The sequence below is a fragment of the Octopus bimaculoides genome, chromosome 1 (genome assembly GCF_001194135.2).
Source record: "Octopus bimaculoides isolate UCB-OBI-ISO-001 chromosome 1, ASM119413v2, whole genome shotgun sequence".
Classification (NCBI taxonomy): Eukaryota; Metazoa; Mollusca; class Cephalopoda; order Octopoda; family Octopodidae; genus Octopus; species Octopus bimaculoides.
The window spans coordinates 81,401,008-81,424,174 of NC_068981.1; the positions used below are offsets into that span (position 1 = coordinate 81,401,008).

The following is a 23,167-nucleotide window of genomic DNA, read 5'->3' on the forward strand; positions in this document are numbered from 1 at the left end:
GGTTGCATCACAGAACTCCAGCAGTCTGGTTCCCTCCTCGTTGCAGGAACCGAAGCCATAGCCTCCATGTATGCCATGGAAGCCTCCAGCACGACGTCCGACATGACCATTGAAGTCTCCAGCCACAAAGAGAAGGTCCCTGTCACTCGTCGACGAGGTAGTTTGCAAGAGGGTGTCATAGAATTGGTCTTTCAGACCATCTGGTAGTCCCGGTTGAGGTGCATAGGCTGAGATGACAGTAGCTAATCTATGATGAAGCACTAGTCTAATCTTAAGTACTCTGTCACTTACTCTAACGACCTCGATTACCTTATCCACTTACTCTAATGACCTCGATAAACTTAGTGTATTTAAAGACTAGACTACATTATCTAATGCAGGGGTTCTCAACCATTTTTTGCCTATGGACCCTTTTGATTACTATTTTATTCTGGTGGACCCCATAGTCATTCAATGTTTAAAAAACTAGTTTTATAGAAACATCTTTCAAAATTCCTATTTTATTACATATTAACTTTTGTGGGTTGAACTATATAAAACATTAAAGAAAGAAATCTAATTGTTTCTTACAATACATACCAATACATATATTTAAAGCTAAATTTTTTCAGGGGCTCTTAAAATACTATTGTGGATCCCCAAATAACTTTTTTTTTTGTGTGGACTCCCAAAAATCTTATATAGATCCTCAGGAGCTATATGGATCCTGGTTGAGAATCACTGATTTAATGTATCCATCATTATAAAGTCATAGCATCTAATATGAAGAAAGCTAGTGATGTAAGTATTTAACCTTTTTGATACCAACCTGCCTGAGACTTTCTGTTTTAAAGCGATTAAAATTAAAACTTTTCATCAAAATTTCTTGTTAATTTATGTTCTAAACACTAGCTTAATAATGATAAATGATAAAGATATTTTACTAAATTCTTCATTATTTTCAAAAAATAATTGAAACAAAGCAGAGTATTTCAAAAGAAATATGGTAACAACAGGGTTAATATTCATTATATAAAGTGTAAAGGTATATCTGAAAGCAGGACAAAATGACCTTCATATGATTATGATTTGATTTAATTTTAACCAAGAAGACTGGAAGATAAAGTAAAAACCAATCATTAACAGACAGATTCCTCATCACATCAGTCATTGTTGAGATTTCCAGTGTCTTCAGTCCCAGTGCAGTCACACTCTTCTACTAAAGCAGGACGAGTGTCATACCTAAAGAAAGAACCACATGAGATAAAGAGATTGCTGCAAGGGGTACCACAAGTTGTTCTTTAAAGCAAAGCTTTTGTCATCATGTCTGCTAGTAAACCTTTTACTTGTTTCGATCATTGAATTGCAGCCATGCTGAAAGGTTTAGTAAAACAAATCAACACCGGTATTTATTTTTTAAACCTGGTACTTATTCTGTCTTCTGCCAAACCACTAAATTATGGGGATGTAAACAAATAAACCCTGATTGTCAAGTGGTGGTTGAGTCACACACAATTGAGGGTATATATATAACCCAGGTGTTCACCTCATTAGCACTTCATGTAAGAACCTGGCTAGCATAGTGTTCCATTAAATCAGTTATATCTCAATTACTGATAAAAGAAGTAATTTGTGTATCCAAGGTATGATCCAATAGGCATGTTAATCCTCACAGAGTGAATAATTAATTTAATTGATTTGGCTTCTCTTTTCCTCAACTAACTTACATATACAGATTGGGCTTCTCTCAGTTTCTGTCTACCAAACTGAATAACAAGGCATTGCTCAGCCTGGGGCTATAATAGAAGATACTTGACCAAGATTTTATGCATTAAGACTAACCGTTTATATGGTGCAGATTTTTTTGCATTTTGCTGTGTACTGATGTATTTTTTAAAATTCATAATTATTTGAATTGCAATAAATAAAATAAATATAATAAAACAAACACATGCTTACATAGTTTTTTTTCCATCTATATTATTCATAATCAGATTCAATTTTTTGAAATTTTACTGACTGTCTTGCAAATGCCATAAAAAGTTTCACTTACAGTTAGCTGAATTTTTATTTACTTACTTCTGTTTCTATCACAAATAATTAATTATTGGTTTTTATTACAGAAATACCAATAAATTTGTAAATAATGATTTTTACACTATAAACATTACAACTCCCTATACCTTCTCCTGATTCAGTATAGGAGATGAAGTCTAATTAAAAATATCATTTACATTGTTTTTACAATTAAATATAATAGAGTTGTGTGATGTGGTGTGGTAAAAACAGCAAAGTGTGGATTGAATGCTTGCATTATGTTTTGAGTTCAAATCCTGTCAAGACCAAATTTGCTTTCAATCTCCCAGTGTTGACTAAATAAGGACTAGTCAAGTAATGACATCAAAGGAATAAGATACAACTCTCCAATTAAATTTTTTGTAATATGCTTAAGTTGAAAATCAATATCATTTTTTTTATAGCTAAAACATTTTTACAAGATAAAAATTAAAGTTAACAAGCACAGGATCGGTTATGATAACAAGAAATAAAACAAATGAATACAAACGTGTGTTTGTGTGTGTGTGTGTGTGCATGCATGTGTACATATATATGTGTGTGCATGTGGCTGTTATTAATTTTTGTTTACCTTGATATCTTAAGTAGTTTTTTCTTAAATCCATGACACTGTTTGGTGTCTAAGAGGTGTTTCAAAGTCAGTTATTGCAGAAATGATAAATAATATAAGAGGTGGTATGAGGCTATTCCCTCTGAAAAAGCAGCCATTAAAATTAGTTTGCATATTACAGGGAGAGAGAGAGAGAGAGAGAGAGAGAGAGAGAGAGAGAGACAGAGTAAAAGCATTAGATATAGTAACTATGGAATGACTCAGAAAGATTCAAGTTAATACTTTGAGAAAACCACTTGACCAAAAATATTAATTTCACTCGTAGAAACTGAAGTGTTTCTTGTCTTTGGTTTCTTAAAAAATAATGATACATCACAAAACAACATACAGTACTGTACAGACAAGATTTCATGCTGAAACAATCTCCACCCACATCAAGTGTATTAACCCTGAACTTGTAAGTTCCATTCACATGTTGGTTGGTAACAGCTTAGAAGTGATTATTTATAAATTAATCTGAATTTTCCAACTATAAACCTAATTATTTGTAAATCAGTTTAATCCAAAAGATGAAATTAACTGGCTACAACACAGATAATACCAGATTGTCTTGCCATGATTAAGCTTAACATGCGTAAACTTAACTTGGAATAATTGCTAATTATGTAGCCACTAACACTTTGTAAACCTTGAAAACTCTAAAGAAAGTGACTCAATGTTTGTATATATATATATATATATATATATATATATATATATATATACACATACACTCAGATACATACACACACACACGCATATATATATGTTTATATATTCTTTTATTTGTTTCAGTCATTTGATTGTGGCCATGCTGGACCACCACTTTTAGTTGAATAAATTGACCTCAGGACTTATTCATTGTAAGCCTAATACTTATTCTATCAATCTCTTTTTGCCAAACCGCTATGTTATGGAGACGTAAACACACCAACATCAGTAGTAAGCAATGGTAGGGAGGACAAACACAGACACAAACACATACATGAATATGTATACATATATATATATATCCAACGGGCTTCTTTCAGTTTCTGTCTACCAAATCTACTCACACGGCTTTGGTCAGTCTTAGGCTATAGTAGAAAACACTTGCCCAAGGTACCACGCAGTGGGACTGAATCCGGAACCATATGGTTGGAAAACTTCTTACCACACAGCCAATCCTGTGCCTATATATGTATATATGTGTGTGTGTGTGTGTCTGTGTGAGTGCATGTGTGTATCTATATATATGTGTGTGTGTGTGTGTGTGTGTGTGTGTGTGTGTGTATATATATATATATATATATATATATATATCAGTTGAATAAAGTTACAACATGGTCTGGTTTTCATGTTTTTTATTATTGCATTTGAAAATTTTTTTGTTTGCAATGTTGAGTTGTGTTAAATATTAAAAGAAATATTTAGTAATGTTCATAAAGTTCAATTACTGCTTTCATACGTTCATAGTAATCATCAGATTTCAAAATGTATTGACTGACAGTTGAGTTGAGTGCTTGACAACTGTAGTAAAATGACTGACTTCCTCCATTTTACACCTTTTAGAAGGCTTTGGCAACCTGAATATTTTGAATATGGTCTTGACCAATCAGCATGCAGCTTAAACATCACAGTTTGCCAAGCACACCGATATTACTGGCATAGATCCCGCCTTTATTTTAACTAATTAGCTTGCAGTTTATATGTAATGGTTTTATGAGTGAGCAAACTTGTGTCATGTAGTTTGTGGAAGGAAAAACTAAGAACACTTTCTGACCACATGTTTCTATATGTTCGCTCAATGGAATTTAGTGAACATTAGTGTTCTGGATTTGTTATCTGTGAACTCATGAGCAATCCGGTAATAAATTCCCTGTCTTGCCAATGTATAGTTCCTTGCAATTAAGGTAGTAGATCAAATTTCTGCTTTTGCAGTTCATATCTGCATTTGTGAAAATCTGTCCATTTTTTGTTCTAATGGGTCTACCAGTATGCATGTATTGACACGTTCCACATCTGTTATCATTACACTTGGATACTGTGAATGTTTCATCCTATTTGTTCATGTGGAATTTTGCCTTTCTTAATAGTTTCTTCAGGTTATGCGGTTGCGTTTTGCTTAAGATAAGTGTTTGATTAGTTATTATATTTAAAAAATTTTCACTTTGTTTCTTGATTGGCAAATTTGTTTTCATGATGTTAAAAATGTTTTGGTGATGCAGATTGTGTTACTAGGAATGGTATTGTGTTCTGTTGATGGGTTCGCCTTTCTCGTGTTGCCCTTAATTATTCTACAGGTGTTTCTTTCACTTGTTGTATGCTATTTTTTATAAGTAGGAGAGGGTATTTTTGCTTGAGCAGAACTCCATTGAGTTCTATGAGTCCTTTAAGTTCCTGGTATTTGGATCAACTACTATAGTACAATTTTTCCTCATTATCGGATCACTCATGAGTTCACAGACAACAAATCCAGAACAATAATGTTTGCCAAATTACATTGAGCGAACACAGAGACACATGTGATCAGAAAACGTTTCTAATTTTTCCTTTCCACAAACTACATGACACAAGTGAGGTTGGAAGGAAGATAAAAGAAAAATGCTCCATTAAAATGTTCAAACCTGTTCTGAACAGAAATAACAATAATATAACAACCAGTTGATGATGTGAATTAAAAAATATCTTAAACATATGAATATAAACAAATTACAGAAGACTCCCACTAATTGAAATACAAACGATCGAAACCAATTAAGTTTGCTCACTTATAAAACCATTACATGTAAACGGTAAGCTGATTGGTTAAAATAAAGGCGGGATCTATGCCAGTAATATCAGTGTGCCCAGCAAACTGTGATGTTTAAGCTGCATGCTGATTGGTCAAAACCATATTTGTACCGTTCAGCTTGTCGGAGCCTTCTAAAAGGTATAAAAATGAAGAAGTCAGTCATTTTACTACAGCTGTCTAGTATTGAACTCAACTGTCAGTCAATACATTTTGAAATCTGATGATTACTATGAACGTATGAAAGCACTAATTGAACTTTATGAACACTACTAAATATTTTTTTAATGTTTAACAGACTTCAACATTGTAAAAAATTTTTTTTAAATACTGTAATAAAAAACATGAAAACCAGAAACAAATTAGTACAACATGGAAAAAACATCTTAATATACGTTAACAAAATTTCTGGAAGGCATACAAATATAAAAATTATGTTGAGATATACACAGATTGGATTGAGTCAGACACACCCATACTTTACTGTAAATTCTTAAAGAAATTATAGGAGAACAGGAGGAAGAAACAAAACTAAGATGGGCGCTATGTCAAAATTGAGGACAGACATCTCTAGCAATCTAAGTAAAGATTCTTGATTCAAGACAAAATATGAAATGGTAGACAATGAAATTATCAAGACAATATCGAAAATAGCCATGGGAAACATAGCTGAGAATATGAAAGAGATGTGGATTAAAGATATTACAAAAGAAGAAAGTAAATCAAGATATTTATGGTAAAAGAAACAATTGCTCCTTGATAAATATGCTGCAAACTATGATAATGACACCTCAGTACCACATGAAAGAAATATAGTTAATGTTAAAATAATGATGACAAATACTGACAATGATGATGACGTATATGTGTGTGTGTGTGTGTGTGTGTGTGTGTGCATGCGTTCAGGCTACCATTGGTTTTATGTTAAGGAATTTACCAACAATTTTCAAGCCTTTCACATGGAACATCAGTGTTCATTTCCATTTTTGATTACTACACAAATAAAGAATTTTTTACCCACAAATGTGGTGTTTAGAACTCATCCTCATTGTTCAATATTACGTATATATCATCATCATTTAACATCTGCTGTCCATGCTAGCAGGGGTTGGACGGTTTGACCAGGCTGGCATGCTAGAAGGCTGCACCAGACTCTAGTCTGATTTGGTATAGTTTTCTACAGCACATATATATATATATATATATATATATATATATGTGTGTGAGTGCATGTATATATATATATATATATGAATGCATGTATATATACATATGCATACATGCACACATGCTTGCATACACACACACAAACACACACACATATACACTGTTTCAATAACATGCAGTAATTGCAATAATTGAGTATTTGTGCCGCTGAATGGACTAAAATGGGCTGAAGGGGGTTAGTCAATTATATTGACCCCAGTGCTCAACTGGTACTTATTTCATCAGCCATCAAAAGGATGAAGGGCAAAAATGACTTTGACAGAATTTGAACTCAGAATGTAAAGACAGATGAAATGCTGTTAGACATTCTCTCCATCTTTACGTTCCAATTTCAGTCTTTGCATTCTTAGTTAAAGTGTCAGATGAAATGCTGCTCAGCATTTTGTCTGGCATGCCAATGATTCTGCAAGCTGACTATCTTACACACCATTTTAATAATGACAATTATTTTACTAAATTCTTCATTATTTTCAAAATCAATTGAAAATAAAGGCAGTGTATTTCAACAGAAATAACAGAAAAGCATTAAAGGAAAATGTTGGATTAACAGCATTGTATATGGGGCTGAAGTTTTCATAAGCTGCAGGCTCCTCAACCATCTACACAAGATTCACCTAGCAAACAGAGGAACCTGTATGTGTTTTCTCAACTTCTTAGAAATAGGGAAGAGCATTGCTACAGAGGAAGAACTGTATTTGGTTTCAAAGTACAGCTGTAAACTCTAAAAATCTACCCAGAAATTCTGAAGAAGTTACCTATTCATATACACTAATACTGACACACTATCAATTACGAGTGTTCCAGTTGATCTAATCATGCAATTAACATGCAAGTGGCTGAGCACTCCACAAATGCATGCATCTTTAATATAATTCTCAAGGAGATTCAGTGTCACAAAATGTGACAAAGCTAGCTCTTTGAATTACTGGTACAACTTGTTTTTGCTAGCTAGTGGGTTGAAGCAATGTGAAATAAAGTGTCTTCCTTGAGGACACAACACACTGGCAAGAATCAAACTCACAACCTTATGATCAGAGTTGAATACCCGAACAACCAAGCCATGTGCCTTCACTACCTATTCATATAACTATCCATAATTGTACTATATTCCATTAAGAGGTTGCATTCTGCCATTCTGCAAATGCTTGAAAGACTAATTAGGACATCTCATGAACTGGAACCTATACAAAATGCATAGGATTTGCAAAATGCATACATACTTTTACAAATTATACAAACCTACACACATACTTCAGATATATACCAAATCACAGCACAATGAGAAGACAGATAGGTGACAGAAAAAAATCATTTATTTAGAGCAATTAATGCAGAAAATAGGTGAACACAATGGTTAAAAAGGAGTGTATTCCTCAATGGTTGAACTATAAATATTCATCATTGTTATAGAAATTAGACATACAGTAAAGTTACTATTAGAGACATCACTTACATATTCAGGTAGAGTTAACTCAGTATTTCCTAAAACTAAAAAGGAAATACAAACACTTAAGTATGTCCAATACATTACAATTCTTCTCACAGCACAGAAGCTTAAAGTATTATGAGCCAGTGAGAGTGCTTCTTCATAGTCATTTGACCAGTAAGAAGTAGCAGTCATATCTCCCTCAAATCACACCCTACCAGCTTAAAAATGGACAAAATGGATAATGTAGAGTCTGAGATACATTTAACCTGAAAGAAGCAATGAGTGGGTAATGGTTAGAATACCTTTGAGCTTGATCATAGCTCTACTCATTTAGGGCTGATCTGGGACTAAACAACAACTCAGATTTTATAATGATTATTTATAAGCAAGTGATAGAGAGATAGACACATGGTTCATGTCAATGTCTTTATTGGTCTTATTCAATATCAAATTGCTTCATACATAAGTATATGAAATATGGTTTATATTAAAAAAACCTTATCCCTCATCCTATTACTAAATTCACCATAAAATGTTATGTGGTAATAAGTAAAATACACAACAGTGCTTTTTGTAAAAACTCAAAAACATATTTTAATACTTCTTTGGCAAGTAGCTAGAAGTGGAGTAGTTTACATGACTTCTTCATTTCTAAAAGACAAGAACAAACACACACACACGCATACACACGCTTCTAAAACACAAAGTCAGAAAACATATTTCTAAAAAACATCAACAGAAAACACATTTTTAAAACATAGCACATTTCTAAAACACATAAACAAAAAATACATTTTAAAAACACAAAAACAGAAAGCATTTCTAAAACACAATAACAGAAAACACAAAATGATTTTCAAAATTAAAAAAAAGAAACATTTACTTTTCTTGATTTATGAACATTGCAAGCCAATGTACTCAGTTGCTTTCAAATGTTTTAGTACTACTGTCTTGGTGGCTATCAAAATGACATTTAAATGTGTGGGGAAGGCGTCTAAAATTCTTATAAGCACTCATCATCAAATAATTTTTCTTCTTTTTCTAGTTTTTCCTATTTTGGAAACTAAATTGGAGGAAAGAGGATGATACTCTCGAAAATTCTTTCCAAAAGTCTTGATTCATCCCATTGAACTAATAAAGATACATGCACTTGAAGACACATATGGTTGAGTAATTCTTTGAGATGCTGATATTGTGGAATTTTGGTCATTTTTTATCTTAATCCTAAGTATTGTAACTGCTTGGTGAATTTCATTTTCAAATGAAAGATTGAGTTGAATTGAACACTTTCTCTTTATCACCTCATATTTGATTGAGGCCTATTCAAACAGATTTATCATCATCACCAGTGCTTAAAAAGTTTCACTATATAGATTCTGAAAGAATTGATATATTTTTGACTATATCCAGGTGGTCACACTCAACCAATCTTAAAATTCTCAGGAATAGTTAAGGATCTATCAATTAAGTGCAGGATACAATTTTACCAGAATAGAGGGAATTAATTGGCATAAATTGTACAGATAAACCAATGCCAATATTAAAACCGATGCCCAAATGAAGAAACTTTCTAACAGAGTTACTTATCGTATTATACTGAATCTCTATATGATATCTAACAGCATCAAACTATAATAGTTTTGTTTCCAACCATGGTAAAGGATAAAGAACCCCCTTCGGTCATGAATGACCATGGGATTGCACCTAGAAAGTTCCCCTCTAAGGCACAAGTCCAGGCAAAGTTGTGTATGGAAAACCAGCAGTTGCCCATGCCTGCCTTTCCTTTCCACATAACTGATGTTATCCAAGGGAAAGGCAAAGGTCGATACAGCTTGGCACCAGTGATGTCACAACTTATTTCTATAGGTGAGTGAACTGGAGCAACCTGAAATAAAGTGTGTTGCTCAAGAACACAACACACAGCTTGGTCTGGGAATTGAACTTACTACCTCATGATTGTGATTCCAATGCTCTAACCACTGAGCCATGTGCATTCACTTTCAACCATGAATTAATTGATTTTTGATCTATTAATTCCAATCAGTTCTGCTTTTGAATTGCTGGCATCTCCAGTTATTCTCAAAGCTTCAATGATATCTCTTGGAATTACAACATTATAGTTAGATATAATGAAACACCTGTTAACATGCATCATTGCTGTTCTGTATATTAAACATTTCCCATCCTGTATTACTGCATGCATGCATTTTAAGATTTTTAATTTATATGCTTTGCAGCTTCTTGTATTCCATACATCAAAACTATAGTTCTGTAACCTTAAATTATTTGAATATACAGATATCTAGTGAAGGTGTTGATCGTAGTGCTGAAATGAAATTAGACAACTTTTCAATCCTGTGCACTATTATAGCTGATATATGATCCATATACAAAATATAATGAAGTTGGAGCTGAATTCCTTTAGCTTCTGCAAATGGTCTTTCTACATGTCTGTATTTTGAATTAATCATGGTTCCCTGCCAATATGAATCCTTTTTTTCTCTGAATATGTTTGTTTAAATTTCCTTTTGAAATCAACTATTGTTACGTTCACCTGATTGGGGGGATCCTAGCAATTCCAATGCCTCATCAATGGCTTCTCTTTGAAATTTAATTCCAATTCTGTAAATTATGTAGATAATAATTTTCTCACAACATAAATTGTCAAATAATCATCTAACAATTTATAATGAACTGGCTTGACTACACGTTTGATGTATTCCATTACTCAAGATGCATGTAACATGAAAACTAACTGGTGATCCAAGATGAGATTAAAATGCTTAATTTGGGTTAATGACACTACATTTTAGAGCATTTTCCTATATGTGTATTCTGAAAAATTTTCCAATACTGTTATAAGAAGTTTAGTGTCATTTTCAATATCTGCAAGAATTTGTCAAAGATGTCAGACAACAAAATACCAGGTACATGGTCTTTTCTTTTTATGCGCCCTTTTCAAGCCTAGCCAGGCTCATGGGCCCGGTTTCCCGGTTTCTATGGCGTATGTGTTCCCCCCAGCTGGACGGGACGCCAGTTCATCGCAGCGTTACTCAAGAAACAGTGAGACAAAGTTGGGGCGAAAGAATACAACAGGAATCGCCACCACCCCCTGCCAGAGCCTCGTGGAGCTGTAGGTGTTTTCGCTCAATAAACACACACAACACCCGGTCTGGGAATCTAAACCGCGATCCTCCGACCACGAGTCCGCTGCCCTAACCACTGAGCCATTGCGCCTCCGATACATGGTCTACTGCTTCTTTTACTTTCTGATTTATATTACAGCTTTCACTATTTTATTGAATGAAGAATTTCACTAAATCATTTTCATTTGCAATGTTCTTTATATATCAGCAGAGTTAACTGGTGCTAATATTCTTTTGAATCCTTTTCAGAAAATCAATTTCCTCACCACCAGTTATTAACTTCTCTATCATTGATCATAAACTTCACCCTTTGATTGTATCATAACTTTACCACTTTTGATTGTTTTATATCAAATATAACTCTTTTCCAGACAATTTTTCAATCTTCTAGATTTCATATACTTGAAATTTTAAAAAACTTTTGGTATGATATCTCTTCCAAATCTAAATTCATTTTTTAGATATTTTTTGTTGCATGATCCTGCAAGTGAAGCGATAACTACTGAATGTAGAGTAGATTTTTGAGAGACAAGATATTTACCTGCCACATTCAAGCGAAATCGTGATGGCACCTGTGTCCAGCGTCGCCTTTCTAGCACTTGTGCCAGTGGCACATGTAAAGACATTCGAGTGAGATCGTTGCCAGTGCCACTGGACTGGCTCCTGTGCAGGTGGCACGTAAAATACACCATTTTGAGCGTGGATGTTGCCAGTACCGCCTGAATGGACCTCGTGCCGGTGGCACATAAAAGCACCCATTACACTCTCGGAGTGGTTGGCGTTAGGAAGGGCATCCAGCTGTAGAAACTCTGCCAAATCAGACTGGAGCCTGGTGTAGCCATCTGGCTCGCCAGTCCTCAGTCAAATTGTCTAACCCATGCTAGCATGGAAAGCGGACGTTAAACGATGATGATGATCATGATGATTCAAGTATTGAAGATTCTGAATCGTTGGGATGTAGAATTTTGCAAATAACCATCATAGTATGTACTGAAAAAAATGTATTATTTTTGCTAATTGCACATACAATTAGCAGAAAAGTTAGAGCACAGGAAAAGCTGCTTTGTGATAATTTATTTCAACTCTTTACATTTTGAGTTCAAATCCTGCCAAGGTCAACTTTGCCTTTCGTCCTTTCAAGATCAATAAAATAGAGTACCAGTGAAGTGCTAGGATCAATGATATCAACTAATCACCTCCTTATAAAACCACTGACCTTGTGCTTTTATCAGAAGCAATTATGTTTTCCTTTTATTCCAGCCTTAGCAGATTGGTATCTCTATTGTAAAGTTTCCATCAATATTTAACGCTTTTTTTTTCAATGTCTAATACATGTACGTTAACCTTAATTTCTTTGACTACTACCACATTTATTAGGTCAAGTTCGTCATTTGACTCGCTGAAACCAACATATGAAGGACCACTACATTTTCTTTATGACTTGACACTTAATAAATATGACACAAACATGACCAATTACTACATTTAAAGCATTTACTGCATCTAGCTTTATGATATTTGCATGTTAGTACCATAATGTGACAGAATTACTACTGAACTGTTACATGATGCAATCTTTGTGTCACATGTTTTTCCTTACTAGCATGGGTTCCGACAGAGACTTGAGATGGGAATTTAAAACTAGATGCTTTATCTGTTGCAAAGCTACATCTTTGAAATAAGCGATATCATTATTCTACAGGTCTTTAAAAGCATAGATTACCTAATCATAATATCAATATGGAATATGTAAAAAAAAACATTGAGCGGCTGTGTGGTAAGTAGCTTGCTTACGAACCACATGGCTCCGGGTTCAGTCCCACTGCATGGCACCTTGGGCAAGTGTCTTCTGCTATAGCCCTGGGCTGACCAAAGCCTTGTGAGTGGATTTGGAAGACAGAAACTGAAAGAAGCCCGTCGTATATATGTATGTGTGTGCATATGTGTTTGTCTCCCCAACATCACTTGACAACCGATGCTGATATGTTTACGTCCCCGTAACTTAGCAGTTCAGCAAAAAGAAACCGATAGAATAAGTACTAGGCTTACAAAGAATAAGTCCTGAGGTCGATTTGCTTGACTAAAGGCGGTGCTCCAGCATGGCTACAGTCAAAGGACTGAAACAAGTAAAAGAGAGTACTACTTCACTCAACCAGTAACAAGTATGGAATATATAAACACATATGCACATTCATGCACACAGACACACAGAAACACACACACACACCACACCGCACACACTCACACACATGTGCATGAGGCTATAGTAGAAGACACTTACCCAAGGTGCCAAAGCCTTGTAAGTGGATTTCGCAGATAGACCAACATCACCTTTCTTACATTTATTATCATTTTAATGTCCACTTTTCCATATTTGCAAAGGTCTGAGAGAATTCACTGAGATAGATTTTCTACAGCCAGACAGCCTTCCTGTTGCCAACCCACATTCATTTTTAAGCACTGTTATATTTCCCCATGAGAAAATGGAGAGAGGGGGAAGGAGAGGGAAAGTGGAAAGAGGGGAGAGAGAGAGAGAGAGAGAGAGAGAGAGAGAGAGAGAGAGAGAGAGAGATAGAGAGAGAGAGAGAGAGAGAGCAGAGAGACTAGACAAATGTTACAAGGCAATCTATCTGACTCTCTAATGGTTCATATTGGCACAATATGCCCCTTTCCAATGACTGGGACAATAGAAGCATGATAAAAATAACGTATATCTCTGAGCAAAATTTTTTTACAATCTATGCCAAATGAAAGACAAAAGTAAATTCAGTACCAACAATTATGGTGTTCAGGAGGAAGGGAGAAGGAAGAGGAGAAAGATAGTGGTAATAACATTGCAGTTAATAAGGCTGACGATGATGATGTCACTGAGGAGAATAATGATGATGTTGACTGCAGCCAACAACAAAGAGGACAAGAAATGAGGACGACAACGATGATGATGATGATGATGATGATGATGATGATGATGATGATGAAGATGACAGCCAGGACAACAGAAAGGTGTACACCACAACCAAAGGACTCTGACAACCATGATAACTATACTTGAAATGATAAGCGATATCAGCAAAACAATATCCTGTTTCAAATGAAGAAATAATATAAAGAAAAACAAAAACCATAGTAGTGAAAGCCTTCAAGATAAGTCACAAATGGCTAAGAGATAAATTACAGTTTTGGTTTATCGGTAGACTGGGAATGGGGGACTGTGTCATATCATTTATGCCATACTATGTCTTTGACTCAAGTTTTCAGTTGATTAATTTTCCTGGTTAAAATTTTCAAAATCCAAAATACAGTATTAAAGAAGATGGTAGTTATAATGATTCACTGGTTTGAGTTTGACTAATCTGGAGAAAGTGAAGGTAGAAATAAGCAATGATACAGATTAATATGGTACATATAGGTGCAGGGTTGGTTGTGTAGTAAGCAGTTTACTTATCAGCTACATGATTTTGGATCCAGTCCCACTGCTTTGAGCCACCCAAAGCCTTGCGAGTGAATTTGACAGATAAATACTGAATGAAGACTGTGTCTGTTTTTTGAATTAATTATATATATCATAAATCCTCGAGTATAATCCGCACTTTTTTCCCAAAATTTAAAGGTCAAAATTTCTAGTGCGTATTATATACGAGGTTAAAAATGAAAAAATATTTTCTAAGCAAAATTTTGTAAGTGATAAATATGTAAAAGCAATTTACTTAATATTTATTTTTCACTGACGTTATTACTGTTATTTCTTTATTTTCTGCAAACAAAGTACACAAAAAAGCTACACATTTGCATTATGTTATATATACAATAATAATAAAGGACGTTACCATATATATGTTTACAAACCAAGGACGTTATATAGACCTCCTTGACTCAAGTTAGAGAAGGGGTGTGTATTATACACAAGGTTTAGGTTTTTCAGAGGTACAGCCCCCTAAAAATCCCCTGCGTATTATACTCAAGGGCGGACTATACTCGAGGATTTACGGTATATACTCCCCTGTCAATATATGAAAATGTGCTTCCTTGCAAATGTAATGGTTTTTAACTCTTATTTCTAGCAATGTATGTACTACCTTGCACCCTCATTCACAATCAGTGACAACTGAATTTTTCCTTTTGGTTTTATATTGTGTATAATCGCCTTCGTTATTTTATAATTTTCATATTAGCATTTTGCTAAATCAGCCATAAATTCATATGGTAAAAATATATACTGACAGTCAAAATCTAGGCAAACCATCCAGCAATGGAGTAGTCACTACCAATAGGTTCACAATTTCCAAACGAAGCTAGACTAGTATAGTGATCTTGCTCATTCTAGGGTAGTTATCTCCTCTGTCAGTATATGAAAATGTGCTTCCTTGCAACTCTAAGGGTTTTTGACTCTTATTTCTAGTAATGTAGGTGCTACCCTGCACTGTCAGTCACAATTTTTCCTTTTAGGTTTTATATTGTGTGTGTGTGTGTGTGTGTGTGTGTGTGTGTGTGCGTGTTCCACATCAATGCTTGACAACCTGTTCTAGTGTGTTTTTGTCCTTGTAACCGAAAGGTTCAGTAAAAGAGACCCATAGAAAAAGTACTAGGCGTATAAAATAAGTATTAGGGTTGATTCATTCAACTAAAATATTCTCCAAAGTGGTGCCCCAGCATGGATACAGTCAAATGACTGAAACAAGTAAAAGATTAAAGATAATATTCTCAGCACAGTTGTTGGCACTCCGTCGCTTACGACGTCGAGGGTTCCAGTTGATCTAATCAATGGAACAGCCTGCTCGTGAAATTAACGTGCAAGTGGCTGAGCACTCCACAGACACATGTACCCTTAACGTAGTTCTCGGGGAGATTCAGCGTGACACAGAGTGTGACAAGACTGGCCCTTTGAAATACAGGTACAACAGAAACAGGAAGAAAGAGTGAGAGAAAGTTGTGGTGGAAGAGTACAGCAGGGTTCGCCACCATCCCCTGCTGGAGCCTCGTGGAGCTTTAGGTGTTTTCACTCAATAAACACTTACAACGCCCTGTCTGGGAATCGAAACCGCGATCCTATGACCGCAAATCCGCTGCCCTAACCACTGGGCCATTGCGCCTCCAGTAACAAAAATACAAATAAAGTTATTTTTTAAATAAGTTTTTTCATAGGAGGAAGGAAAAATCTGTTAGTCTACAACCTGTCAGATTAATCATAGGAAGTAAGTGTGGTAAGTTTGTTGATAACATCCTGAAACACATGGGTGGATCAATTCCCGTTTTGTTAGTGATAGCAGCCCACCACGAATAATTACCTTCCTTAACCCTTTCGATACTAACCCAGTTGAAATCACCTCTGGCTCTGTAGTACAAAAGTCTGGTTTTCATAAGTTTTGAATTAAAATCTTCCACCAAACCTTAGTCATAATTTATGTTCCTAACACCAGCTTAATAATAACTAAGTTATTTTACTAAATTCTTTGTTGTATTTAAAATTAATTGAAAGAAACACAGAGCATCTCAAAATAAATACAGTAACAAAAGGGTACCTTTTCGAGTCATGCTGACTCATAAGGGCCAGCTTCCCAGTTTCCATGGCGTACAAATTCCCCACATCACTCCATCGCAGACTACTCATTTTTGCCACCTGAGTGGACTGGAGCAATGTGGAATGAAGTGTTTTGCTCAAGAACACAATACATTACCCAGTCTAGGAATTGAAACCACAATCTTATGATCATTAGTCTAACACTCTAACCATTAAGGAATGTGCCTCAACCACCAAGAATAATTACTAAACCCTTCCTTATTCACTTTCTAATGAAGAAAGCAACACTGTTCTAAATACTACATACTGTCTTCTGAAAGCATATGGCTAAGTGGTTGGGGTATTCAACTCAATTCATAAGGTCATGAGTTCGATTTCCAGAGGTATGTCATGTCCTTGAGCAAGACACTTTATTTCATGTTGCTCCACTCAACTAGCAAAAATGGGGTGGTACCTGCATTTCAAAGAGCCATTCTTCTCACATTCTGTGTCATGCTGAATCTCCTGAGAACTACATTAAGAGTATGCATGTCTGTAGAGAGCTCAGCCACTTGCATGTTAATTTCATGCACAGGCTGTTCCACTGATCAGATCAACTGGAACCTTCATTGTTGTAACCAATGGAGCACCAGTTTTCACATAACTGTCTTCTCTGTCTCTCTCTCTCTCTCCTCATCTACATAGCTGTTGTGGTGATAGATATTAACACCCCTGTGAGATTAAAAGGTGGACTGGTTGAACTCTTATAAAAAGTGACGTGTGTTGTTGAGACGACAGAATAAGTTGGAATCTTGTGTGTGGTAGTCAGAAGTTACGTTAAAATCATATATCTGAAATCAAGAATATAAAACTATCTAGCTTTCTTTCTTTATCTCTCCCTCTCTCCACTGATTACTACACTAAATGAAAAATCAACAATCTTGAATAAATTGGTGTATTTACAAAGCAGTATTACTTTGTCACTTTCTTCATACCTGGTTCTACTTGCATAAGTCATCAGCTCAGTTACCAAATTTCAGTTTTTCATCAGATCTTCACTAGTTTTTGAATCAAAATAAATGCCTCTTGTCATAAACACTGAACACATGCAAATTCCTTCATTAAGTTGTATCAATTTGTAATTTTCTACTTTTCCACACATTCCTACAAACTTCAGCACCTCATGCAGAGAATTAACAGCTCTAACCTTACACAAACAATTCCTTGATATTTTCCAAGAAAGTTTCCACACATGGCAGTTCTTATTGAGGCAACAAATAATTATAGGCAGTAGCCTTTGGTATTTATTCATGGTGTGTGTGTGTGTGTGTGTGCATGTGAATCAATAAGCATTACAGTTGAAAGAGTAATCTGAATGCTTAAGGGTTAAACATTTCCCATTAAATATGTACATCCAGCAAACTTTACTCATCTTGTCTCCTCCGCTAGATATACATTCACATTTACAGTTTACACTTTATAGCTAAATCATATCACATTTCTAACACATATCTTATGTAAGATGTTTTTTTTATAGAGAACACCATCCTACACATAGTAGTTATCCATCTTCTATAACAAGTGTTATTAGCTGCCTCCACAACCTACAATTATTTCATATCTTTCCAGATTTTACATCTTTTATTTGCCGAGATCTTACAATACCATACACGTTGAAAGTATCTTACATTATCTTAGAAGTTGCCCATATCTTACAATTCAAAAATGTTCTCCTGCCTTTATTTTATTTATAAAAGAGAAGTATTTCATTCCTAGTACAATTATAGTACAGATCTTTATTATACTCTATTGGTTGGCAGTTGACAGGTAGTTACTGTCAGTCTTTTTTAGTTATAAAACAGCACAAAACATATTGCCTATAATACCATGTTTATTAAGTTATATTATACAGGGTGTGTCGAGTATTTTCAAACTTTTAATAGACAATAAATAGAAGACAATCTAATATAATTTTATGACATGCACCAAGTTTTAACTTTCTCATTTCTCTTTCAGATTTATTGATAGTATCATCAACATGACACAGGTAGAGTTCATAGAAGCAATAGAAAGTACACCAAGCTCAAGGCTCTAGCTACTGAAATTATCATCTTCTTGAACATGGTCAAGTTCTTCATACTCAGAGTCAGGAAAGAGCTGGAAGACTCTGGCCGGGTTATATCACCCATATTTACAGTATGGCTAAGTTTGTCCAGCGAGGTCAAGACATCATCAACAACAAACCCCAGTGGATTGATGAAGGCTAATGAGGAGAATACCAAAGTGGAGCCCATTATCAGCTGTGTCATAAATAGGGGAGCAGATAATCAGAGGAGGGTGCTTTATGTCCAGTAAAACCCAAGAAAACAATGTGGTCACCAACATTATTTGGCTCCAGCATTTGCACCTCCAGAACTGCCACATTATTGAAGGATTAGCAACAATATCATGGTGTTAGAGAGTCATAAGGGGTTGCATTGTATGTATGGTGGGCAGTATGAAGTTGGAAGGTCACCTGATTTTGACATGCAGTCTATTCTGTGGCTGCATCAATACCCCTTTTTAAACTGAGAGCAGTTTTTTTTTAAATGGCATGTTCCTTTGCTGAATCAAATTGGATGTGCATGTTGTTTTTCAGAGAATATGTTGTTGTTTTTTTATTTATTGTCTGCTTTTTGCGTTTGTTTGGTTTTCAAGTTATTTGACATACCATGTAGAGCAAATTGTAATTGTCTCAATATATATTAATTGCAAGCATAGTATAAGTGCCACAGTATTTTTTCAATATATGAGATCTATGACCTGAGATTTTTTATTACAACAACAAGTTAGAACAAAAAAGCTTAAAAAAGCAAAATTGAGCTGACCTTAAGTGTTATCCAGTAATGAAAGTTATCACAAGAAAATAAATTTTCCACCTTTGCACTCACCTGAAAAATAAAATTCAACAAAGTTCTAAGTTCAGATTCAATTAGGTATTATAAAATAGTGCAGTGGTTCTCAACCATTTTTTGCCTATGGACCCTTTTAATTCCTAATTTACTCTACTGGGTCCTCATATCCATTCAATGTTTAAAAAAAATCCTACTATATTGTTATAATTAAATATTATTAGAAACTGTATTAAAAAATTGCTAAAATATTTTGTGTGTTGCAGAAGTATATTCAATTTATTGTACATAAATTTTAACAACAAAATCTTAAATGGGTTCCCAAGTCATGTGGACTCCAGTTGAGAACAACTAAAATAGAGTAAATTAGTCAAAAATTAAGGATTTCTAAAATGAAAAAAGAACAAGGCAAATTTGGCAAACAAATTTTAAATATATTTACTCTTTTTACTTTGAAACAGATTTAGTATAGAAACAGGTTTCTTAAATGGTTACATATTTAAAGACCTGATTTAGGCTCTGAAGTTCAGATGTTACCTTATCTTTCCAGATAGAAATTTTACAGCATCAATGGATCAAAGCTTTTTTTTTAGTAAGTGATTTGTAGCTACTTTACCAATCTAATCAAAAATTAGTGTTGTTGTTTTGTAATTGCCAATGATAACTGGTTTCAAATTTTGGCACAAGGCCAGCAACTTTGGGGGAAGAGGTAAATCGATTACATACCCCCAGTACTCAACTGGTACTTATTTTATTGACCCTGAAAGGCAAAGTAAACCTTGGTGGGATATGAACTCAGAATGTAAGGACAAATGAAATGCCACTAAGCATTTTGCCCAGCATGCGAACAATTCTGCCAGCTTGTCACCTTACTTTTCTCATGATTATTATTAGCAATAACAATACAGATGCTATTGAATTAGAGATCAAGATATCACACTATATATTTGGTAGCATAAAAGACACACAGGCATATTAGATGCACCCTAATTTCAGCAGTACTTATTCAGATAAAATAAAAAGAAGTTTCTAGTACATTAAAGCATGTAAAATAGGCCCAACTTTGCATATAGGAGCTGGGATAAAATTTTGAATCATTTCTTTAGAAAATAACAGTGTCTAACAGCCTCTCTTTAATCCATTACCTCCCATAATTCTATTAACTGGAATTTTTTTATGAAACTGATTTCTAGCATAAAACAGCCTTAGAAACACGCTGGAATGATCAAAATAACATTTCAAAATAACATTTTAAATAGAAATAAGCGAGATATTGGGTGAAAAATTAGCAAACCTCATTTGAATATCAGAGAAATATACCTAGTAGATATAGAAAAAAGGTTAGATATGTGTAAATATTGACAGATAATTACGAAATTTGTAATTTTTAAGTGATCTCATATGAGATCACTGGTAGGTAATGGGTTAATGTATGAATATTCAAACATGTGTTCTGTAATGTATAATAGCATTAAGTATTGTTCTTGAAATATAAAGTACCTGTTATCTTTCTTTAAAGACTATAAGCTGAATATCAATTTTGAAATTAGGAACTAATGTCTGAATTACCAGGAGAAAAGGTCAAGTGGATACATGTCTGGTTGTGATAATACCAGAAATGCCTTACCATGTCAGTTTCAATAGTGAAAGGAAAAAGATATAATTACAACATATAACCAAGATACAATAAAATAACTAAACAAAGAACTAGCTAAAAGTGACTCTTATTCTAATTTTTGCTCATTCATTAGTTTGTTTTTATGGGCATTTTCCCATACTGGCATGGGTTAGATGAACACATATCACTGAGACATAGCATTGAGCTGGGTGCTCTTCCAGTTGCTAACTCTTGCCCTGTTTTTCAAGTAAAGGAATTTCTATTCTACTCAACTTCAAAAGTGCAGAGAATTTTTCATGCAAGCACAGAAGGGAAACATTCACATAGACACACACACACACACACACATGCACAACCATACATACAATACACACATACACACATGCACGTGAAAAGGTAGGTTATGTAATTTGCATTATTATAGAGAAATAAACATTGCATTTTCTTAAAATATGAATACAGTAATTTACTAACGAAGAAACTGGCTGAGGCAATGAAAACTACAAAGAATAGTTTATTGCATCTAAGTCTGCACTGTTTCATACCACTGGCCATTATGATAGTGATAGTGCAGGAGAAGTGGAGGGCAGGATAGAAAGATTTGAGAAAAGAGAGGAAGGAGTCTAGATGTTCGTGGGAGAGTGAAGTCGCACTGATACAGTCATCAATATAACGGCCGTATAGCTTGAGAATGGAACTAGTGAAACTTGAGGGGAGAGAGAGAGAGAGAGAGAGAGAGAGAGAGAGAGAGAGAGAGAGAGAGAGATCAACTATTATCATCAGAAAGCATAGGGAATTACTCTCTTTTAACAACAGAAGGTGTAGAATCTACTCCTATTTGGTCACTTGACTTGCTAGATATAGCAGCTAAATAATCCTTCAACTTACATCACATTGTCATTAAAAAGAAGGAAGGACACATTGGATAATATTGTCATAAAGAAACATGGGATGGTCATGGCTGGATTACCTGTGAACATGTGGGTCATAGGTGCCAGGCTAATTAGGGTTGGCTTTTCACTAAACAACTCTATCTCTGACTATGTACTAAAGACAAAATATGGTGTCTTTTAGAATCATGATACTGGGTAATGGTTACTGTGCCAGGGAGTATACAGTGGTTGCAGGAAATAGTGGTGATGATAATGATGGTTGGTCCTTAACTTTTGATGAAGTGAAGGGGACACCATTGTGTAGCATATCTTGGGCATTTTAAACATAATGGAGCCCATCCCTCTCTAAGTCTGAACACAACTGGTTCATTCCAGAGACAAAGAGAGTGAAAGCAATTGAGAGAGTGAGAGAGAGAGAGAGAGAGAAAGAGAGAGAGAAGCTGTACCTCTGTATCAGATTGATATTCCATTTATTAAGACCAAAAGAATTTGAACTCAGAACACAGAGAGCTGGAACAAACACCACAAACAATTCAACCCAACACTAATAATTCTGTCAAATCACCACCATTATACATTGGTTAAAAGAGGTGGGGATTTATAGACCAATGAGGTAACTATAGGATATGCATGTCAGCAAGCACTTGGAACCACATGGTTGAACTTGGAACCACATGGTTGTAAAGAAAACTTGTTAACCATACAATCATGCCTGTATCTTATTCAATAGTGGAGGCACAATGGCCCAGTGGTTAGGGCAGCGGACTCGCGGTCGTAGGATTGCGGTTTCGATTCCCAGACCGGGCGTTGTGAGTGTTTATTGAGCGAAAAAAACCTAAAGCTCCATGATGCTCTGGCAGGGGATGGTGGTGAACCCTGCTGTACTCTTTCACCACAACTTTCTCTCACTCTTACTTCCTGTTTCTGTTGTGCCTGTAATTCAAAGGGTCAGCCTTGTCACACTGTGTCACGCTGAATATTCCCGAGAACTGCGTTAAGGGTACACATGTCTGTGGAGTGGTCAGCCACTTGCATGTTAATTTCACGAGCAG

At 35.0% G+C, this 23,167-nt stretch overlaps 1 protein-coding gene and 1 long non-coding RNA gene across 8 annotated transcripts in view; one reads left to right on the top strand and one right to left on the bottom strand.

The window, feature by feature from the left end:
• Window positions 1–19,280, top strand: part of LOC128247816 (uncharacterized) — a 37,753-nt gene extending 18,473 nt beyond the window's left edge. Inside the window, exon 3 of the long non-coding RNA XR_008264134.1 lies at window positions 18,730–19,280. This is a non-coding gene — a long non-coding RNA (uncharacterized LOC128247816). The remainder of the gene's footprint in view (window positions 1–18,729) is intronic.
• Window positions 1–23,167, bottom strand: part of LOC106874564 (uncharacterized) — a 272,320-nt gene that overhangs the window by 198,823 nt on the left and 50,330 nt on the right. The window contains exon 1 of one of the 7 annotated variants that reach the window (XM_052967829.1): window positions 2,627–2,759. The exons of the other annotated variants lie outside the window; for them this stretch is intronic. The gene's annotated coding sequence lies outside the window, so the exon portion shown is untranslated. Of the gene's footprint in view, window positions 1–2,626; window positions 2,760–23,167 lie in introns of those variants that run through there. 7 annotated transcript variants of the gene reach the window in all.